This window comes from Stomoxys calcitrans, chromosome 1, assembly GCF_963082655.1.
Source record: "Stomoxys calcitrans chromosome 1, idStoCalc2.1, whole genome shotgun sequence".
NCBI classification, from domain to species: Eukaryota; Metazoa; Arthropoda; class Insecta; order Diptera; family Muscidae; genus Stomoxys; species Stomoxys calcitrans.
The window spans coordinates 123,310,881-123,331,527 of record NC_081552.1 but is presented as its reverse complement, the minus strand read 5'-3'; the positions used below and the strand labels follow the sequence as shown (position 1 = coordinate 123,331,527).

At 37.4% G+C, this 20,647-nt stretch overlaps 1 protein-coding gene across 8 annotated transcripts in view; it reads left to right on the top strand.

Annotated features, from left to right (window-relative positions):
* The first annotated feature begins 9,067 nt into the window (after nucleotides 1–9,067).
* LOC106094859 (uncharacterized) overlaps nucleotides 9,068–20,647 on the top strand; it is a 150,505-nt gene continuing 138,925 nt past the window's right edge. For 4 of the 8 annotated variants that reach the window (XM_059370876.1, XM_059370879.1, XM_059370868.1 and 1 more), the window contains exon 1: nucleotides 9,068–9,240. The gene's annotated coding sequence lies outside the window, so the exon portion shown is untranslated. Of the gene's footprint in view, nucleotides 9,241–9,472; nucleotides 9,553–11,364; nucleotides 11,460–20,647 lie in introns of those variants that run through there. The other 4 variants (XM_059370869.1, XM_059370877.1, XM_059370873.1 and 1 more) reach the window with 3 other exon arrangements.

The window sequence follows — 20,647 nt, the reverse complement described above, 5'->3', positions numbered from 1 at the left end:
TATGGTCCGTTTCGGACCACAATTAAATTATATGTTGGAGACCTGTGCAAAATTTCAGCCAATTCGTATAAGAATTGCGCCCATTGGGGCTCACGAAGTAAAATAGAGAGAACGATTTATATGGGATCTGTATCGGGCTATAGACCGATTCAGACCATAATAAACACGTTTGTTGATGGTCATGAGAGGATCCATCGTACAAAATTTCAGGCATATCGGATAATAATTGCGACATCTAGGGGTCAAGAAGTCAAGAGCCCAGATAGGTTTATATGGCAGCCATATCAGGTTATGAACCGATTTGAACCTTATTTGACATAATAAAATACGTCATGCAAAATTTCAGCCAAATCGGATAGGAATTGCGCCCTCTAGAAGCTCAAGAAATCAAATCCCCAGATCTGTTTATATGACAGCTATATCAGGTTATAAACCGATTTCAACCATACTTGGCACAGTTGTTGGATATCATAGCAAAACACGTCGTGCAAAATTTCATTCCAATCGGATAAGAATTGCGCACTCTAGAGGCTCAAGAAGTCAAGACCCAAGATCGGTTTATATGGCAGCTATATCAGGTTATGGACCGATTTGAACCATACTTAGCACAGTTGTTGGATATAATAACAAGACACGTCGTGCAAAATTTCATTTCAATCGGATAAGAATTGCGCACCCTAGAGGCTCAAGAAGTCAAGACCCAAGATCGGTTTATATGGCAGCTATATCAGGTTATGGACCGATTTAAACCATACTTGGCACAGTTGTTGGATATCATAACAAAACACGTCGTACAAAATTTCATTCTGATCGGATAAGAATTGCGCACGCTAGAGGCTCAAGAAGTCAAGACCCAAGATCGGTTTATATGGCAGCTATATCAGGTTATGAACCGATTTGCACTTTACTTGGCACAGTTGTTGGACATCATAGCAAAACACGTCGTGCAAAATTTCATTTCAATCGGATAAGAATTGCGCACTCTAGAGGCTCAAGAAGTCAAGACCCCAGATCGGTTTATATGGCAGCTATATCAAAACATGGACCGATATGGCCCATTTACAATACCAACCGACCTACACTAATAAGAATTATTTGTGCAAAATTTCAAGCGGCTAGCTTTACTCCTTCGAAAGTTAGCGTGCTTTAGACAGACAGACGGACGGACGGACGCACGGACATGACTAGATCGACATAAAATGTCACGACGATCTAGAATATATATACTTTATGGGGTCTCAGACGTATATTTCGAGTAGTTACAAACAGAATGACGAAATTAGTATACCCCCCATCTTATGGTGGAGGGTATAAAAAAGGAAACATAGGTTATATGATTTTTAGATATCGGATGGAGACTGACGCCCCCAAAACCAAAAATGGATTGGTAGGCACAATATGTGTATCAAATGAAAGGTATTGGAGACTAGAAAATTAATGTCGTATAAAATTTTTGGCCCATGTACCCAGCCGGCCGTCCCAACCCCAAAACTCTTCTAAGCAGATAGAGGACGCAAATGAAAGGTATTTGAGAGTAAAAAAGAATTTGATATCCGATTTTGGAGCCAAGTGTTTGGGGGTACGCCCTAAATCGGCCCCTAAACTGATTTTCGGGAAATTTATTTAAATTTTCGGGACAAAAAACTCTGAGGTTCACCCCACCGTCATACACAACTTATTTACCGATAATGCCATAATGGGACTCATAGGAAATGTTTCTGAAAGTAGAGCATGATTCTTATATTTACTTTAATGGCCAAGTGACCACCCCCTAAACTCGAAATATTTACCAATACTGTATTATGGGACTCAAAAGAAAGGCATATGGGAATAAAGCAACAAGTAAAAGCGTGCTAAGTTCGGCCGGGCCGAATCTTATATACCCTCCACCATGGATCGCATGTGTCGAGTTCTTTTCCCGGCATCTCTTCTTAGGCAGAAAAGGATATAAGAAAAGAGTTGCTCTGCTATTAAAACGATATCAAGATATGGTCCGGTTCGGACCACAATTAAATTATATGTTGGAGACCTGTGTAAAATTTCAGCCAATTCGTATAAGAATTGCGCCCATTGGGGCTCACGAAGTAAAATAGAGAGAACGATTTATACGGGGTCTGTATCGGGCTATAGACCGATTCAGACCATAATAAATACGTTTGTTGATGGTCATGAGAGGATCCATCGTACAAAATTTCAGGCATATCGGATAATAATTGCGACCTCTAAGGGTGAAGAAGTCAAGATCCCAGATCGGTTTATATGGAAGCTATATCAGGTTATGAACCGATTTGAACCTTATTTGACACAGTTGTTGAAAGTAAAAAAAAAAATACGTCATGCAAAATTTCAGCCAAATCGGATAGGAATTGCGCCCTCTAAAAGCTCAAGAAGTCAAATCCCCAGATCTGTTTGTATGACAGCTATATCAGGTTATGGACCGATTTCAACCATACTTGGCACAGTTGTTGGATATCATAACGAAATACTTCGGGCATAAATTCATTCAAATCGGATAAGAATTGTTCCCTCTAGAGGCTCAAGAAGTCAAGACCCAAGATCGGTTTATATGGCAGCTATATCAGGTTATGAACCGATTTCAACCATACTTGGCACAGTTGTTGGATATAATAACAAAACACGTCGTGCAAAATTTCATTTCAATCGGATAAGAATTGCGCACTCTAGAGGCTCAAAAAGTCAAGACCCAGGATCGGTTTATATGGCAGCTATATCAGGTTATGAACCGATTTGAACCATACTTGGCACAGCTGTTGGACATAATAACAAAACACGTCGTGCAAAATTTCATTCTGATCGGATAAGAATTGCGCACGATAGAGGCTCAAGAAGTCAAGACCCAAGATCGGTTTATATGGCAGCTATATCAGGTTATGAACCGATTTGAACTATACTTCGCGCAGTTCATAACAAAACACGTCGTGCGAAATTCCATTCAATTCGGATAAGAATTGCGCTCTCTAGAGGCTCAAGAAGTCAAGACCCCAAGATCGGTTTATATGGCAGCTATATCAGGTTATGGGCCGATTTGAACCATACTTGGTACAATTGTTGGATATAATAACAAAACACGTCGTGCAAAATTTCATTCCAATCGGATAAGAATTGCGCACTCTAGAGGCTCAAAAAGTCAAGACCCAAGATCGGTTTATATGGCAGCTATATCAGGTTATGAACCGATTTGAACCATACTTGGCACAGCTGTTGGACATAATAACAAAACACGTCGTGCAAAATTTCATTCTGATCGGATAAGAATTGCGCACGATAGAGGCTCAAGAAGTCAAGACCCAAGATCGGTTTATATGGCAGCTATATCAGGTTATGAACCGATTTGAACTATACTTCGCGCAATTGTTGGACATAATAACAAAACACGTCGTGCAAAATTTCATTCCAATCGGATAAGAATTGCGCACTCTAGAGGCTCAAGAAGTCAAGACCCAAGATCGGTTTATATGGCAGCTATATCAAAACATGGACCGATATGGCCCATTTACAATACCAACCGACCTACACTAATAAGAAGTATTTGTGCAAAATTTCAAGCGGCTAGCTTAACTCCTTCGGAAGTTAGCGTGCTTTCGACAGACAGACGGACGGACGGACGGACGGACGGACGGACGGACAGACGGACGGACATGGCTAGATCGACATAAAATGTCACGACGATCAAGAATATATATACTTTATGGGGTCTCAGACGAATATTTCGAGTAGTTACAAACAGAATGACGAAATTAGTATACCCCCCATCTTATGGTGGAGGGTATAAAAATTTGTCCAGGAACCGAGCAGGGGCAAACTTCTCACACATTAATGAGTGCTTTCCGATTTAAGTTGAATTTACCACCGATAAGGGACCTTTTTTATAGCCAAGTCCGAACGGCGTGCCGCAGTGCGACACCTTTTTAAGGAGAATTTTTTTTATGACCATGCATGACATGGTACCTCGCAAATGTCGCCAGCAATAAGAGGGGATAACAACCTCTTTAAATTTTGTCCGAAGTTCTCGCCAGGATTCGAACGCAGGAGTTCAGCGTCATATGCGGGCATAGGCTACAGTAGCACGAATTCGATATCTACATTTAAGACGAAGTGTCCCCACCCTTAAAAGATATTAGCGAGTTAAAGAAGGAGCAGCGGAGCGGGCCCTATCCGGGTAGTTATATAAATATGGAAGTTATATCAGGTTTTGGGCCGATTTGGACAATCCTTGGAGACTAACAGATGTCACTAATAAATTGGTCACGCTGCAAATATCGGAAGCGCCGTCTATCAAATATACAGAGGACAAACAAAAAGTTAGATCGCAGATTACAGAATCTGTTGCTGATGCAAGCCCAAAGCGATCCCACGTCTCTAAAGACACCCATTAAAATGTTTAGTTTGGAGGAAGCCTTGACATTGTTTATGGACCTAGAACTTTCGAAAGACAAATTTGACGTACTAAGAACATCGTTAATCCAACAGGGGGTTGATATTTTACATACATATTGGCATATTTCGCAAGCCAAATTGCATTCACCACCACTGCATGGAATGGAATTTACGGAAGTTTATGTTTATGGCAACTGGTATTCGTTTGCGGCTAGTACCTGACGTTTCCCGTCCTTCATCAGTGCATTATTGCCGACCAATAATGTTTCAATTTGCAAAGGAATCGGAAAACTCATAAATGCAAACTTGAAGCATATTGAACAACAAATAAGCCAGATTAAGCCCACAGTGCTGAACATTGGAGAATGAAAATATATTGAAAGCAGCTACGATTTCCATCTGAACACGGTTGACGGAAAAGTCGTAAACGAACTGATAGGAATAACCTTAACATTGTCATGTTCAATTTGTTAAAAGAGTCAAAGAACTTCGGAAATTTGAACTTTTCTACAAACAAGGAAAACTAGAACTATGGAATGTCACTTTGCATGTGAGGATACGGTGAATGGAGTTCTTGCTAAAATTGGCGTAAAAACTTCGATGAAAATACATCAACTAAGGATAAGCAAAATATCAGAAAGAAGTTTTTTTCTTAACGAATTGGGCTAAAAGTAGACTATCCCAAGTACGGATACGGAAACACTTCTAGGAGATTTTTTGAAAATGATGAAGCAGTAACTAGAATCACTGGAATTGACAATAAAATCGTAAAAAGATTAAGCACGATTTGAAATGCCTTAAACTGCAAGGAAACATCAATTCTACAAAATATGGAGAATATGCAACAAAAACTGCAACACTTTTAGCGGAAAAGTATCCACAGAAGCAATTGAGACCAACAGTCCATAAAATATTCGCACATGGCTAAGATGTAATTGACTATCAGTCGTTGCTAATTGGAGAGCTTTCTGAAGAAGCACAAGAATCTCTTAACAAATTCTATAAAAAATATAGATTACAGAATCCATTTAAAGCATCAAGGGTGAGGCAAAATGAGGACCTATACATTATTTTGGCAGCTTCTTCCGATCTACTTATTTCTTCAAAGCGGCATGTGAAATCACGAACAAATTTATAATTTAGAAATAATTAGTCTTTAAGACATAGTTTCAAATACGAAATCTAATGAAAATTTAACAGAAAGTTGATTTTTTTTTTTTAAATATTTATTTGTTTTTATTTTCATGTTATTAATTTTAAAATATTAAAGCTTTAACAAGTAAAAGCGTGCTAAGTTCGGCCGGGCCGAATCTTATATACCCTCCACCATGGATCGCATTTGTCGAGTTCTTTTCCCGGCATCTCTTCTTTGGGAAAAAAGGATATAAGAGAAGATTTGCTCTGCTATTAGAGCGATATCAAGATATGGTCCGGTTTGGACCACAATTAAATTATATGTTGGAGGCCTGTGTAAAATGTCAGCTAATTCGAATAAGAATTGCGCCCTTTGGGGGCTCAAGAAGTAAAATAGAGCGATCGATTTATATGGGAGCTGTATCGGGCTAGTTGTTGGATATCATGACAAAACACGTCGTGCAAAATTTCATTCCAATCGGACAAGAATTGCACACTCTAGAGGCTCAAGAAGTCAAGACCCAAGATCGGTTTATATGGCAGCTATATCAGGTTATGGACCGATTTGAACCATACTTGGCACAGTTGTTGGATATCATAACAAAACACGTCGTGCCAAAATTCATTCATATCGGATAAGAATTGCGCCCTCTAGAGGCTCAAGAAGTCAAGACCCAAGATCGGTTTATATGGCAGCTATATCAAAACATGGACCGATATGGCCCATTTACAATACCAACCGACCTACACTAATAAGAAGTATTTGTGCAAAATTTCAAGCGGCTAGCTTTACTCCTTCGGAAGTTAGCGTGCTTTCGACAGACAGACGGACGGACGGACGGACGGACAGACGGACGGACATGGCTAGATCGACATAAAATGTCACGACGATCAAGAATATATATACTTTATGGGGTCTCAGACGAATATTTCGAGTAGTTACAAACAGAATGACGAAATTATTATACCCCCCATCTTATGGTGGAGGGTATAAAAAAGGGGAAAATTATAAAATTTACAAAAAAAAATGTTTTCCACGAAATAACTCAAATTGCGTCACTGTGAGATGTTGGGCACTATGTAGCGATAAGAAGCGACGGACCACGCCCACTAGGGCACTGGAGACTATTCCAGATATCCGACCCATACACATATAGTTTGAGTGCAAGCCAGCCACTACGGCTGTGAGACTTAAAGCGATGTATTGAGGATTGGAGCGGCTCATACCATCGCTGTATAATCGAGGCGACGATAGGAAACCTGGAAGGAATGGAAGAGGTTTCCGATCGGATACCTGAGATGACACTTGTGGTCGAGTGCGAGACACTGTTGCAAAAAGGCAGAAACTTGGATTGACTGAACTCTGATGTTCTGGTGTTCTGGCCTTCTGGAAGATCATGCTATACAGATACAGAGTGTGAACATGTTTACGGACAGTAAACTGGCGATCGGGGCAATAACAAACAGGACGGTAAAATCGCGTAAAAAGGAGATTAATGCCTTCTCCGAAAATAGCACAAGACGATGCGGCTGGGTGCAGAGTCATAGGGGACTAAGGGGGAATGGAAGGGCAGACGATTTGGCTGTGAAGGCCAGAAGACTGCCATCGATACACTTGGTTACACCGAAGTCCTTCGGGTTGACGCAGTCCGAGTTAACGGCGTGGTCGACGAACGCTCGCGAAACCGTCGGTAGGATGGCGAAAATCCTATGGGGAGATCAGAATCGTGAGAAGACAAGGCTATTACAGAAAGGAAATAAGCAGGAGGTCAGTATACGAGCTCACTTATAAACCAGTAAGGAAAGGCAAAAATCGGGCGGAGCCGACTATATAATACCCTACACCTACCCTACAATTATAAATTCGGGCAATAGCTAAACTGGCTAAAGCTAAACCGACTTTTGTCGAACAGATCGTTTGAAAATTGTTGCTATTACGGCTATGTGAGTGAAAATCCGAGATAAATTTATATGGGAGCTAAATCCAAATCTGATCCGTGCCAAATTTTGTGCAGATCGGTTGATAATTGTAGCTACTACAGCAATTTAAGTACAAATCGGGTGATACATATATATGTGAGCTATATGCAAATCTGAACCGATTTTGTGGCTAAGATCAGTATCAAAATAATGCACACCAAATTTTGTGCAGATCGATTGAAAATTGTAGTTTCTTCAGCCATTAAAGTGCAAATCGGGCGATACATATATATGGGAGCTATATCTTAATCTGAACCGATTTTGATTAAATCTTGCAGTAACAAAACAATCCGTGCCAAATTTTGTGCGGATAGGTTGAATATTGAAGTCACTATAGCCATTTAATACAAATGGGGCGACACATATATATGAGTGATATATCAAAATCTGAACCGATTTTGACGAAATCTTGCCGATATGTTAAGATCAGTAACAAAACAGTCTGTGCCAAATTTTGTGCAGATCGATTGATAATTGTGGTAACTACGGCCATTTAAGCGCAAGTCGGCGTTACATATATATGGGAGCTTTATCTAAATCTGAAACGATTTTTACCAAAATCAATAGCGTTTGTCCTTGGGCCAAAAAAAGAAATGTGCAAAATTTCGTTATGATTGGATAACAAATACCTTGATTACAATAATACATGGACTCACAACGGACAGACGGACATAACTAAATCGAATCAGAAAGTGATTTTGAGTCGATCGGTATACATATCAATGGGTCTAGCTCTTCTCCTTCTTATAACTTCTTATACCACGCCTTCGTGGTGGTGTATGGTATACAAATCGGGGCGTCAAGTGATAGCATGTGTAGGGCGTTTCCTATGTCATTGCCGGATTTCGTGGCTAATAGACACCGGTACTTAGGTTGGGACACAATACCAGACATGAACCAACTTAGGGGCGTTTTATGGAAAACAATTAAGGATTTTGTAACTTTCTTTCTAGTATTAGGAGCTCACAAAGAGCCGAATACTGGCTATGGCGTAAGGCATGGGGCGGATTCATATCCGCACCCTCTTTTCAATCTAACCTAACCTTAGGATATGATATATCCAAATGAGAAACAAAATACGATTTACGGAATATCGATAAATAATAAAGAAAAAGAAACTCTCGAGTTTGAATTTAAAAACAGCAAAATTAAACGCAATAGTCTAGTATAAAAATAACAACATTTCATGTTTTTATTCTACAAAGTTTTTAGAATTAATTTTTATTTTGTTGTTGTTGAAGCATTTTTTCCAGGCAAAATTACTCGAGTCCAACTCCACAGCCCTTGTTTGCACGCTTAGTCAATGCGGCGGCAAGAAATGAGTGTTGATACTGCTTCTCGCTTACATAAAAAATATATTAAAACATTCTCCGACCAAATATATAGTCGCCAAAGAAGTCGTAAGGCCAAGTACATGACAGTTAAATATTGTTCACAATCTTCAACTGTAAAACACAGCTATTAAAACTGTATGTTGGGGATGAACGAGTCGTAGTAAAACAATTGCGAACATCCCCAAAAAAATTCATTGACATGCGCATTGAACATGTTTTTTTCCCAAACACATTCATTTAAAAACATTCAAATTCCCCTTGTTTTAAAGGGATATTTGAAAAATAATCTAAATTTCCTCTCGGTTTAAAACTAAATATGTATAAATACAAGTAAGAAAATATTAAAATTGCTCCCTTACAACTCGCGACGCCACAAATCAACATTGTAATAGAAGTATGTGTGTGAAAAAGGAATACTCTTTAAAAAGTGGGAATTCGTGCCGCTCCATATCAGTTATTTGTTCACGTAAAACGTTAAGAAATTTGCGTAATTCATAACTTGTAAATTTAAAAAAAAAAAAAAAAAAAAAAACACCACAATGGTCTAACATGCAGGAGATACATAATCTTGGACCTGTGTAGATCATATTTGGTGGAAAATTTTAAATTCAAATTATAATATGGTGTCTTAGTCATGATGTTTAGAAGTCAAACTTTAAATGTACTTTAAGGGAATTCTATCCATACTATCCATTGACATATAAAAGTATGTTTCTATGAAGATTAAAAGTTAAGTTAAACATTTTGTTTAAACGTGTACAAAAAAGTTTACAATTAAACATAGAAATCGGGAAATGTTTGATAATGTTGTGGAGTCGATTTTCATAAACAAACATATAAATGCAGTAAATTCCATTATGTACTGTTTCCAATCAGAATAGCGGTTGAAAAACAAAAAACACTTAAATAACAACATAGAATTTAGATTATAAAAAAAATTAAGTACAATACGTATTAGCTTATATACTTTTTAACGCGATAAAGAAATATCCATCCCAAAGTGGGTATTTAAATGTGCGAAAACAACAACTCCCACAAGACATTTGTATACCCTCCACCATAGGATGGGGGGTATACTAATTTCGTCATTCTGTTTGTAGCTACTCGAAATATTCGGCTGAGACCCCATAAAGTATATATATTCTTCATCGTCGCAACATTTTATGTCGATCTAGCCATGTCCGTCCGTCCTTCCGTCTGTCTGTCGAAAGCACGCTAACTTCCGAAGGAGTAAAGCTAGCCGCTTGAAATTTTGCACAAATACTTCTATCGGTCCATGTTTTGATATAGCTGCCATATAAACCGATCTTGGTTCTTGACTTCTTGAGCCTCTACAGTGCGCAATTCTTGTCCGATTAGAATGAAATTTTGTACGACGTATTTTGTTATGATATCCAATAACTATGCCAAGTATGGTTCAAATCGGTACATTACCTGATATAGCTGTCATATAAACCGATCTTGGGTCTTGACTTCTTGAGTCTCTAGAGGTCGCAATTCTTATCCGATTGGAATGAAATTTTGCACGACGTGTTTTGTTATGATATCCAATAACTGTGTCAAGTATGGTTCAAATCGGTTCATAACCTGATATAGCTGCCATATAAACCGATCTTGGGTCTTGATTTCTTGAGTCTCTAGAGGTCGCAATTCTTATCCGATTGGAATGAAATTTTGCAGCCCGTATTTTATTCCTACTTTCAACAACTGTGTCAAATAAGATTCAAATGGGTTCATAACCTGATATAGCTGCCATATAAACCAATCTGGGATCTTGACTTCTTGAGCCTGTAGAGGTCGCAATTCTTATCCGATTTGTACGACGCATTTTGTACGACGCATTCTCTCATGACCATCAATATACGTGTTTATTATGGTCTGAATTGGTCTATAGCCTGATACATCTCCCATATAAAACGATCTCTCTATTTTACTTATTGAGCCCCCAAAGAGCGCAGTTCTTATTCGATTTGGCTGATATTTTACACAGGTCTCCAACATATAATTTAATTGTGGTCCAAACCGGACCATATCTTGATATCGATCTAATAGCTCGCTTTTACTTGTTTTGTTTCATTTATAGCATAACGATTACAGTAGATCATAATATAAAACCATAATAGAGTTGTTCGAAAATTGAAGGCTTTTAAAATAAATGTGTATCATAACATCAAAATAAATCCAAATAAACTCTGAAAGAGTTTGAATTACCATCTGATACCTAACAATAATTGGTTAAATGTTGAGTTTGAAATATTTTACAACATTAAATTGAACTTGGCATACTTTTCAAAAATTACAATTTATTTTAAAATTAAAATGAAAATACATATACGTAAGCATGGCGTTAAATTAATTTATAAATAAGAAAACACTAGTTAAAATCACGAATAGTATATTCTATATATCAAAAACGAAAGGGAAAAAAATTTTTTTTTTTTTGTCACAAACCCTTACAAGATTTTATCGCAACAAAAGCATGTACTTTTATCGTAAACAAATACCAATGTTTTTTCAGAAAAGAAGTTTATTTGGCGTGAAACGAATTATTTTTTTTGTGTGTAGGTTTTTAAAAAAATTATAGTGCCACATTTATGCATTATTCAGCGACAGGTGAGTGAGACTAGCAATTTATAATTATAAAGAAATATAGCACCCAAATTTTATAAAATGCATACAAAATATGTAATTAATCTGTATATATAAAAGAGTCGCGTGATTGTCTGACTGACTGATAATTACACAGCCCAAAGTTAGATTTTTTCACGAGTATTGGTCTTGGGTCGGAGACGCGAGATAAGGTCGGGTTTGGTGGTACTCATACGTTAAGGTGCTAAATAGTACCAAAAAGTACGAAAATGGGGACGCAAACGGATAGGACTAAGATTATGATTTTGGGCTTAAATTAAAGAGCATCTCGAACAAATAAGTTTTGATGACAACAATTTCCCAGAATCGAAACGGAAGTGGAGAAATAGTACGTTTAGTACCAAAATTAGTACTTTTTAGTACCTTTTTTGTTAATTGAGCTAGAGCTTTGAATTTTACTACTTTGGTACACTATTGCAACTAAATTTGCAGGCCACATGAGTTTTAGGACTTTTGGGCATTTAGGTACTAAAAAGTACCAAAAAGGAAACAAAATAAGTGAACTTTGTGTAGGTCGAACGAGTAGAGCTAGAACTTTGGAATTTGGCGTATTTGGTACTATTTCGTTTTTTCTTTACGGATTGAACTAGATCTCTGAAGTTTAACACGTAGGTTCAACTGGGAGATATATGTTGACTGACTAAATGATTTTTTCACAAATCGTACATTTTGGTACCAAAAAGTACGAAATAGTTTATCTACTTTTACAGTGAACGGAGATCGGTAAAATTAAATAATTTGGTAAACATAATCATAGTCTTAACAATAATGCGATAAGTTGTACCAAATAGCAAATGCTGAAAACGGAAGAGTGGAAGCAAACGCTCTTAAGTACTGCAAGTGGTACTATTTGCTATTTTCCAGAAGATTTTGTTGATATTCGTACATTTTGGTATTAAAACGTAAAAAATGGTACCTTCTTTATGAATTGAGCTAAAGTTTTGACATTTGAGATACAAGTACATCTTTGCAGTACCGGGGGACTAAACGTTCTTTTCAGATATTCGTACATTTTCGTACTAAGCCATTCAAAAATGTTCTTTCTTTACAGCCTGAACTACAGTTCTGAAATTTAGGATACCGGTACAACTTGGCAGCATGTACTAGGTGATTAGAAGTTTTCTTTGATGTTCGTACATCTTGGTACAAAAGGGTATTTTCTTTACAGACTGGCACATAGGTCTGGATTTAAGGCAACGGGTATACCTTGACAACTTGTGCAACTAGACTTTTTTGAAATTTGTCAATTGCGGTACCTAAAGGTACAAATGGTACGTTGGTGAGCCTGATCTATGAAATTTGAAATACAGTTACACCTTGACAATATATATTGGGCGACTAGAAGATTTTTTGATATTCGTACGTTTTAGTACTAAAACGTCCAAAATGTTACTTTCTTTTCAGACTGTGTTATAGCCCTGAAATGTGGGATGCAGGTACATTTTGGCAGTATGTACCGGGCGACTAAAGCTATTTTTTGATATTCGTTCATTTTGGAACTAAAACGTACAAAATGGTACTTCCTTTAAAGACTAAGCTACAGTTCTGAAATTTTGAATGTAGGTACATCTTGCCAGTATGTACCGGATAACTAAAAGATTTTGTTTGAAATTTGTACATTTAGGTCCTAAATCGTACAAAATTGTACTTTATTTGCGGATTGAGCTGAAGATCTCCTAATACCTACACATTATATATCGGCCAACTAAAGGTTTTTTTTAAATTTGTGCATACAGGCGCTAAAATTTTCAAAATATTAAATATTTTTTTACGTATTAGGCTATAGCTCTTAAAATTGCGATACAGTAACATTTTGATATTGGGTGTAAAATCGGGGGTAGCGAAGCGACCGGGCATATGCTACTCTATATATAAAAGAGAGGCGTGATTGATTGACTGATCGCTGCCCAGCATAAAGGCTAAAGCTAGAATCATGAATTTTGAAATGAAAGGACTAGAACTAAGGATTGTTTGCTTCGAAATTTAGGAGCGTCTCGAAAAAATAAGATTTAGTGAAAAAAATTTCCCGAATGAGTACCGAAAGTAGTAGCAATAGTACGCTTAGTGCCGTAATTGGTTCGAAAGGGATTTTTTGTTAATTGAACTAGAGCTCTGAATTTTAGAACTTAGGTACATTATACCAACCTTAGTTGGAAGATTTGATGAGTTTTTGGACATTTGTAATTTTAGGTACCAAAAAGTACTCATAACACTACGATTTTTTTATTTATTGCTGTGCGCTACTACTCATAATATGAAACTATGTGTAAAAAAATGTAGTTTTGGGACTGAAATTCAAATTGCAAAAATGTTGGTACCTGTTAGCAAGCATATGGAGAACGTTATTATCAAAAGTTATTTTGTACTCAGTCCGTAAAGAAGTGGACAATTGTCTTATGATCAATTGAAATAAATATTGAATTTAAAAATTGTATAACAGTCCTTTGGTTTCATTTGGAGGAACTGGCAATCACAGCAGCCTTTGGTTTCAATTGGAGGAACTGGGTAGTCATATAAACTTGTGGCAAGAAAAGGCTCTTGCTTTCAACATTAGTCCACCAGCCCGGATATTTTGGTGTGCCATACAGTTCAGAATTCAATATCAGTTAATCAATTGGAAGAAGCTCCACCTACTGTGGGCGGTTTGGGCCACAGTTCTGCATCGAAATAATTTGATCCAGCGATTAAAAGTTAGCAATTTGTCGTTATCCGGTCTGGATGCTATGTCTGCATTCCAGCTAGAAGTGAAACTTAATTGTCACTTCTTAGCGTTTGAAGGAGTTCAATCAGGGTTAGAAATATTAGACGACTCATAATTTAATGAAGAACATCAAAGCATCGCTGAGAGTGCTAATTTTGAGGTAAAGTCTTTAATCTTAGAGCTAATCGCTACACAGAGAGGAAATGTTTCAGATTCGCTATTAACTTGTACCAGATTAATATCACCTTCCACGACTTTGCATCGCCTAAATCTGCCAAACTTTCAGCTGCCGAAATTCGGAGGCCTTTATAGGGAATGGGATTAATATAGTGGGACGTGCAATACTTGACTCGGCCTCTCAGCTTCTTTTTATAACTGAACGAATGGCTTAACAGCTACGGGTAAGCCGAAAAAAGGTTTGCATTGCTGGAATCGGATCTAGTACCACAATTGCCCACCATATATGCTCCATTTTTGTAAGCTCTTTAGCAAGTGGATTTTCTACCCCAATTGCAGTGGTGATTCTGCCTTCTAACACAACGTATCAACCACAACAAACCATAGATATTCAAGAATGGAATATATCAAAGAACATTTCGCTCGATATGCGTTCCTATTGACCTGCCAATTGGAGCAAAGATTTTCTACGACACACTATTAATAGGACATATCAAAATTGATCAGGGTCCCATTCTTCAAAAAACGACATTTGGATGGACTGCTGCCGGCACTACAATGAAAACTTCAAAACTGCCACTTTATTCATCTTTATCATACCCGGAATCATCATTTAGGTCGTTATCGTTTTGCCCTGATTTAAAATATGGATCATTGATTGCAAAGTCGAAGAATAATGAATAAGATATAATTCTTGAAATGTTTTGGATATTAGAATCCACAAGTTAGAACGCAATGGCGCGATTTACAAGGTATATAGCAATTTTATTCACGAGTGCATTAATCTGGGACACATGTCGCCTATTTCGCATGGAAATTATTGTAATTGTAACTATATTCCTCATCACTGTGTCGTGAAAACTGATAGTTCCGCAACACGATTGAGAGTCGTCTACGATGGTTCAAGCTAAACTTCAAACTGTATATCCTTAATGAGTTACTTCATCATACTCAGTCGATTTCGAAGTCATAGGTACTTCCTGATGGCAGATATAGCAAAAATGTATAGACAGGTTGTAGTAGACAAACAAGATGCTATTCATCAATGCATTTTGTGGAGGATTGTGCAAGCCAGCCTACAACGACATTCCTGAACACCGTCACATATGGTACGAAAAGTGCCTCATACCTAGAAGTAAAATGTTTGCAACAATTAGCCTATGATAAGTGCAAGAACTTTCCCATCGGCTCTCCGATTACCTTGAAGGACATTGTCGTAGACAATTTAATGACTGGTACTCACACCATCGAACAGCTTGTTGAAATCAAGAACCAAGTTTTAGACCTTTTGAAGCGTGGCGGTTTCCCTCTTCGCAATTTGCAGCGAATTGTGAAACAGTTATTAATGAAATTCCCCATATTATCCAAGAGTATTGTATATGTCAAAGAGATGGAATATGTTAAAACACTTGGTCTCATATGGTCACCCGCTGACGACATTTTTATTATACCCTCCACCATAGGATGGGGGGTATACTAATTTCGTCATTATGTTTGTAACTACTTCAATTATTCGTCTGAAACCGCATAAAGTATATATATTCTTGATCGTCGCGACATTTTATGTCGATCTAGCCATGTCCGTCCGTCTATCTGTCGAAAGTACGCTTACTTCCGAAGAAGTAAAGCTAGCCGCTTGAAATTTTGCACAAATACTTCGTATTAGTGTATCAGTTGGTATTGTAAATGGGCCATATCGGTCCATGTTTTGATATAGCTGCCATATAAACCGATCTTGGGTCTTGACTTCTTGAGCATCTAGAGGGCACAATTCTTATCCGATTAGAATGAAATTTTGAACGACGTGTTTTGATATGATATTCAAGAATTGTGCCAAGTATGGTTACAATCGGTTCATAACCTGATATAGCTGCCATATAAACCGATCTTGGGTCTTGATTTCTTGAGCCTCTAGAGTGCGCAATTCTTATCCGATTGGAATGAAATTTTGCACGACGTGTTTTGTTATGATACCCAACAACTGTGCCAAGTATGGTTCAAATCGGTTCATAACCTGATATAGCTGTCATATAAGCAGATCTGGTGACTTGACTTCTTGAGCTCTAGAGGGCGCAATTCCTATCCGATTTGGCTGAAAATTTGCATAACGTATTTTATTCTTACTTTCAACAACTGTGTCAAATAAGGTTCAAATCGGATCATAACCTGATATAGCTGTCATATAAACTGATCGGCTCCCATATAAATCGATCTCTCTATTTTACTTCTTGTTATACCCTCCACCATAAGATGGGGGGTATACTAATTTCGTCATTCTGTTTGTAACTACTCGAAATATACGTCTGAGACCCCATAAAGTATATATATTCTAGATCGTCGTGACATTTTATGTCGATCTAGTCATGTCCGTCCGTCCGTTCGTCTGTCTGTCGAAAGCACGCTAACTTCCGAAGGAGTAAAGCTAGCCGCTTGAAATTTTGCACAAATAATTCTTATTAGTGTAGGTCGGTTGGTATTGTAAATGGGCCATATCGGTCCATGTTTTGATATAGCTGCCATATAAACCGATCTGGGGTCTTGACTTCTTGAGCCTCTAGAGTGCGCAATTCTTATCCGATTGGAATGAAATTTTGCACGACGTGTTTTGCTATGATGTCCAACAACTGTGCTTAGTATAGTTCAAATCGGTTCATAACCTGATATAGCTGCCATATAAACCGATCTTGGGTCTTGACTTCTTGAGCCTCTAGCGTGCGCAATTCTTATCCGATCAGAATGAAATTTTGTACGACGTGTTTTGTTATGATATCCAACAACTGTGCCAAGTATGGTTTAAATCGGTCAATAACCTGATATAGCTGCCATATAAACCGATCTTGGGTCTTGACTTCTTGAGCCTCTAGAGTGCGCAATTCTTATCTGATTGAAATGAAATTTTGCACGACGTGTCTTGTTATTATATCCAACAACTGTGCCAAGTATGGTTCAAATCGGTTCATAACCTGATATAGCTGCCATATAAACCGATCTTGGGTCTTGACTTCTTGAGCCTCTAGAGGGCGCAATTCTTATCCTATTGGAATGAAATTTTGCACGACGTGTTTTGCTATGATACCCAACAACTGTGCTAAGTATGGTTTAAATCGGTAAATAACCTGATATAGCTGCCATATAAACCGATCTTGGGTCTTGACTTCTTGAGCCTCTAGAGGGCACAATTCTTATCCGATTTGAATGAATTTTTGCACGAAGTATTTCGTTATGATATCCAACAACTGTGCCAAGTATGGTTGAAATCGGTTTATAACCTGATATAGCTGTCATATAAACAGATCTGGGGATTTGACTTCTTGAGCTTCTAGAGGGCGCAATTCCTATCTGATTTGGCTGAAATTTTGCATGACGTATTTTATTATGTCAAATAAGGTTCAAATCCGTTCATAACCTGATATGGCTGCCATATAAACCTATCTGGGCTCTTGACTTCTTGACCCCTAGAGGACGCAATTATTATCCGATATGCCTGAAATTTTGTACGATGGATCCTCTCATGACCATCAACAAACGTGTTTATTATGGTCTGAAGGTCTATAGCCCGATACAGATCCCATATAAATCGTTCTCTCTATTTTACTTCGTGAGCCCCAATGGGCGCAATTCTTATACGAATTGGCTGAAATTTTGCACAGGTCTCCAACATATAATTTAATTGTGGTCCGAACCGGACCATATCTTGAAATCGTTTTAATAGCAGAGCAACTCTTTTCTTATATCCTTTTTTGCCTAAGAAGAGATGCCGGGAAAAGAACTCGACAAATGCGATCCATGGTGGAGGGTATATAAGATTCGGCACGGCCGAACTTAGCACGCTTTTACTTGTTTTTTTTTACGATTGCCAGCAACAATCATCATAAACTATTGGGTTGCCAAAAAAGTAATTGCGGATTTTTTAAAAGAAAGTAAATGCTTTTTTAATAAAACTTAGAATGAACTTTAATCAAATATACTTTTTTCACTTGTTTTCTAAAGCAAGCGAAAAGTAACAGCTGATAACTGACAGAAGAAAGAATGCAATTACAAGTCACAAGCTGTGAAAAAAATTGTCAACGCCGACTATATGAAAAATCCGCAATTACTTTTTGGGCAACCATACAAGGAGAACAATTTTAGCTGAAGTAGCAAGTTTATATGATCCCTTAGGTCTTCCTAATGATGTTGAGGGCTAAAATGAATAAACTTTAGATTTCTCGTTGGCATCATATAGTTTAATTCCTACTGGGCGCTTTACTTCCGCATTGAGAGAAACATAATGATGTTCTTTTACACCAATTACATCGTTGACCAAAAGCAGAAAATCTTTTTGTTTATTGCTGTTCGCCGCTACTCATTGCATTATATGAAACTTTGTGTAAAAAAATGCAGTTTTGAGACTGAAATTCGTATTGCAAAAATGTTGGTACCTTTACAAGCATATGGAGAACGTTATCATTATAAGTTATTTTGTACTCAGTCTATATTGCCCTTATTGCTGAACAGCAGCCTTTGGTTTCATTTGGAGGAACTGGCAATCACAGCAGCCCTTTGGTTTCATTTGGAGGAACTAGCAATCACAGCAGCCATTTAGTTTCAATTGGAGGAACTGGGTAATCATACAAACTTGTGGCATAAAGGTACGAAAATAGTGACCTTCACACAGGGTGATAAGGATAGAGTTAGAATTTCCAAATCTGGAATAAAGACATCTATTGCGAATTAATTGGGACGAAAAGAAAAAAATTGACAAATAGTACGGAAAGGGGAACAACAAACATTTAGTGCAGCAATTAGTACCATTTGGTACTGATTTAGCTAAAGTTCTGAAATTTGGCATGTAGTACAACTAGAATATATTTCATGTGTGACTAAATTATTTTTTGAAAATTCGTGCACTTTGACACCAAACAGTAAAAAATTTACCATAAATTAAATATAGTGCTATAATTGGTACTATTTTTACGGATTGAGCTAGTGCTCTTAAAATTGGGATTCAAGTCCGCCATGAAAGTATTTATTGGGCGACCAGAAGATTATTTTCAAAATCGTACATTTAAGTACTATGCGAACGAAATGGCACTTTCTGGTTGGACAAATTTGAATTTGTCCCTTTAATTTAAGTACATATATATCGTAGAATAAGTCGAAGTATATGAAGTCAAATTGTGAATTGTAAATGAATTTGTAGCACGTAAGAAAATATCTATTAGCACTAAGTGTACCCATTGTGAATTTCTAATCTTAAGCCATTTTTAGTACTTAAGCTCATCTGCAATTCTTTTCTAATGAACTTCCCACTCTTTCTACAACCGCAGCAAGGTGAGCAACACATCTCTACTCTTTCTCTCGTTGTAAAACTAGTGTCTCTATATCAATACCCGAACTTTACCATTGCGTTATTTTTTTTCTAACTCTTTTTCATTGGGTTTACCTTCTCGTCATCTAACTTATTATTCCTCGCTCTATGAGGAATAATAAGACTAGTTCATCGCATATTATTATAGTCCACACAGCATCGACTGAGGGAATTCCTCCAGTGGCGTCACCGCCTCTCTTTTCTCAAAGCAACAGCCGCTCTAACCCCACTTCACGTCTGACTGGAAGATCCCCACTCCTGTTTACTGGTATTTGGGATGCAGTATACATCGGGCAACATAAGCACTTTTTTTAAATTCGTATTTAAGGTACCAAAACATACAAAATTGTACTTTTTTACAGATTGAGCTAGATCTCTGTTTTTGGTATGCAGGTACACCTTGACAGGCAAAATAAAGTTTTTTTATTGAAATTGGTACATTTAGGTACTAAAACTCCCAAAGCGATACCTTCTTTGCGATTTGAGCTAACGCGCTCAAAATTGAGTTACGGGTACACATTTTTTTGATATTCATACATTAAGGTACTTAAACGTAGAAAATGCTAAATTCTTTACAAATTGAGCTACAGCTCTCTAAATTGTGATACAATTACACTTCGACAGTATGTATCGGGCGAACAGACTATTTTTTGGATTTCGGATTGCGCTAGAACTCTGAAATTTCGATACATTTACACCTTGACAGTATGGGAGTATATTGGGCGACTAGAAGATTATTTTCAAAATCGTATACTTCGGTACAAAATGTTATTTTAATTACGAATTGAGCTAAAGCGCCCAAAATTGGTTACGTGTACACCTTCTCAGTATATACTGGGCGACTAGAATTTTTTTTATTTAAATTCGTGCATTTATTTACTAAAACGTACACTTTGCACACATGTTCACTTTGACAGAATATAT